A 4106-nucleotide genomic window follows, 5' to 3' on the forward strand; every position below is an offset into this window, starting at 1 on the left:
TAAATAAATTATAGCTAAGCTTAATTAAAATATTAAGCTAAAAATAAAAGTTTTTTATTAAAGACTTAAAGAAGAAGTAAAAAATAATATTTATTAAGAAGATTATCTAGATTTATTTAATAACTTTATTAAGATAGTTATTAAGGTAGATAACTATTTATATAAATAATACTAAGAAAGAAGCAGTAGGAAATTTAAATTATATACTAGACTTAATAAAGTTAATATAAGCAAACTATAATAAATATTAACTATATATAAATACTATACTAGACTTATAAAACTTAATGCTATATATAAAGAAAAGAGAAAGACTTATTATAACTATAGTAAAATTAAATACTTTACTAATAAGTACTAAAGCTTTAAGAAGTTATAAAAGCTAATTTCTAAAGGCAGAAAGCTTTATACTATAAATTAAGAAAACTTACTTATATTAAATATTAGTATAGTAAGTAATAAAAAAAACTATATACTAGTAAATAATACTGGTTTAAATAAAGATTAGAAATTTAAAACCTAACTAGTACTTAATAACTTTTAGAAATATTAAATACTATTACTAAAGAGTAAATCTTTACTAAAACTAATTTAGAAAGAATAAATTTATTTAACTATAAGAAATAAACTTAAAGTTAAATATAGACTTTTTAGCTAGACTTTTTATTATAATAATAATTACTATATATACTTTAGTAGTAAGTAAGATAGTAGATAGTATTTAAAGAAACTAAAGAAACTAAAGAGAGCTTTTATAATATAGCTAAAATTATAATAAACTAATTTAAAGATATTAAATAGTAAATTATACTATACTATAAATAATATATATACTATTTAAGCTATAGCTTTATAACTTAAGAAGAAAATAAAGGATACTTGTCAAAATGAGGTAAGATATATTTTATTATATCTTTTGTTGAACTCACAGTATAATAAACTACACCTCTTTTACTAGTATAGATTTTACCTGCTTTAAAATAAGTTTTAATTTGAATTAAAAGATCTAAATCTTTTGTATCTAGCCCTATAGAAAATATAGGTTGAATTTTTCACCCCGTACCTGATTTTTTTTTAGCAATAGAAACGGAAAATGAACCATCTCCATCTATAAATCCGCTGACAAATCAAGGGTTTAAAATAAAATTTTTATCATTGTTAGTATATAATTGAGATTCAAGAATATTTTTTGAAATTTTAGTTGTTGAATATAGTTTTTTATTTATAATTTGGTTAGAAGGGATTCCAGCTCAGGTACTTCTTTCGAAGCCTCTAAGAGTATACCTTAACACAGAGCGAGTACTTTTACACTCTATGTAACTACCGTCTACTCGTTGCTCTTTTACAAATAAAGTATTACCTTTACTTGACTTAGATCCGCGATTACCCATTTCTTTTTCAAGAATCTTTTGACTTGTTACCATACATGAGTAATTAATTCATCCACCGCGGTATAATTCAACCAGATTTGGTATCAAAAGCTTTAGGGCTTCCCCGGAGTTTGGCAGTTTTTCCCATAAATAGCTTCCCAAGCTATTCTTCAGGATATTCTATTATTTTAAGATGTTCACCCATTTCTTTTATTACTTTGGTTACTAGAGCTTTAGGGCTTTCCCGGTGTTTGGCTCTTTTACACTTGAGGTCAAATGTATATAAGAATAAATAATAACTAGCACTAACTTTGTTATCAGATCCAAATATACCTACTAATATAAATAGAGGAGGTAATATACTTTCGAAAAAGATATAGAAGGACATTATATCTAATACCATAAATACGGCTAATAATAATGTTTCTAATAATAACATTATAATTAAATATGCTCTAACATTTTCTTTTATAGAGTCTCAATTAGATAATATTGCTATTGGCATTATTAATGTTGTTAATAATATAAAGTATACAGATATCCCATCTACTCCTAAGTAAATATCAAATAATTGTACGTTATATTGTTCTTGTACAAATTGAAATTGATTTGTACTATTATTAAACAATATAAACATAACTAATGATATAATTAAATTGATAACACTAGCTATCAATGCTATTGTTTTTGTATAGACTTCTGTACTTTTTTTATACGAGTCTATACTAGATACTATTATTGTACCTATTAATGGTACGGCTAATAAAGAGGATAATCACATCTTATAAAAGAGGTTATCTTCGAACTTTAGATTATATATTCATACCTATGGACATGCATTTCACGGTTGTAAGAGAATAATCATCATATTTATAAGTAGTAAAAGAATAATTTTATTCTAATAATTTAATACAATACTGCTGATTACATTTATATTATTTATTGAAAAATAATATAAAGATTATATACCTAATATTATATAAATATAATAATATTTACTAAGAAGTTAAATATAATCTTTACTCTTGTAGGACTTATAGGAATCGAACCTATATTTTAATGATTAAAAGTCATACGCATTCACCATTATACTAAAGTCCCTTATGCTCGAGGTAAGACTTATTATAAATTGTACAATTTGAATATATATATTTTTCTAATTCTAATATTTTGGCAAAAAAAAATCTCCTTAAGTATTTGCTCATGGCAAGACTTGAACTTACAGCAAAAACAGCTTCAATGTTTCACTCTACCAATTGAGTTACATGAGCTTAGACAAAATATTCAAAATTAGATAGTAAATATCTATTTATTTGACTTTCTTTGTACCTACATAATGTAGATAACCTTATATTCAATTAATCTACCACTTAGCTTTAATAGTAATGTATTAGAGTTTAATATACATTTAAAGTATATTTAATAAGGCATTAATATAGTGCTTTATATCTACTTAAGCCTACAGCTTAAGTTTATTATACTTACTCTTATATTTACCTTTATAGAGAGTATTACTGCTGTATAGTAAGAGTAGATATATAGTGCTAATTTCTTTAGTAACTATATATTTCTACTCTATATTTTTTGTATATAGTATATACTTAATATACTTCTGCTTTATAAATAGTTTAGTAACTTTATACTACTTATTTTTATTGTTTTCTTCTTAATATATATTATTAATACTCTTTTTATATAACTAAAAACTTTTGTCTCTAAAGATTGCTGCTGCTACTGCCTACTTCTCTTTCTGTTTTGCCTTTATTTTGCCTCTACTACTCTAAGTACTATATAGTTTATACTATACAGCTAATTTAGTTTTAGTAAGGCTACTGCTAGCGCGCTCTCTCCTCTGCCTCTACTGCTCCTGCTATAACGCTTTAATGCCTGCTATATAGGTAAGTATACTATAGAAGGCAACTTTAATAATAATAACCTCTTTAATAGAGAGAAAGTTTTAGAAATATATATACTATATTAGCGCAAGCTTATTAATACTAGCTCTACTAGTTGCATCTCTAGCTTTACTATAGCTTATAAGTAGTACTATAAAACCTATAAAAAGTATATTTAGAAAGTATACCTTTATACCTTAAATTCTAAGCTATACTACTAATAGAAAAAGGTATAGCAAATTATAAATACTAGTAGATATATTATATCTACTATATATAAAAAGTTAAGTAAGAGCTTTAGTATATATACTAAATTCTCTATATAGTTTAATTCTATAACTAAAAAGTTTAATATATTATTAAAGTAAGTCTATATTGCCTCTAGTTCTATCTGCTCTTTATATATACTAGCTAATTTATTCTTTAGTAATATAGCTACTAGCGCTAATTTATAAGCGCTAGCGCTTATTAGTATATTAATGCTCTTCTACTAAAAATATACACTGCCTTCTAACTAGTAGATGCTAGTAAACTTTTTCTAGAGCTAAGCTACTATAGCTTAAAGTATTAAGTAAATACTATATAAGCAGTAAGTAGAGTAGGTAGAGTTATACTATAAGCATACTAACTAGTAGAAACTAACTTATACTCTAGTTAATATACTTTATAAAGAGGCAACTCTTTATAGCTAATATATTTGCTTTTATACCTCTAAGACTTTAACTTATCTTTATAGTAGAGAAGAGAGTAGTTATAAAGGTAATAGTATTTAAAATACTATTCTCTCTCTGCTCTCTCTCTCTCTTAATAATTAAGTTATTAATTTAACTAGTAATAAGTT

Source organism: Metarhizium album (assembly GCF_000804445.1).
Source record: "Metarhizium album ARSEF 1941 chromosome Unknown scaffold_21, whole genome shotgun sequence".
Taxonomy (NCBI): Eukaryota; Fungi; Ascomycota; class Sordariomycetes; order Hypocreales; family Clavicipitaceae; genus Metarhizium; species Metarhizium album.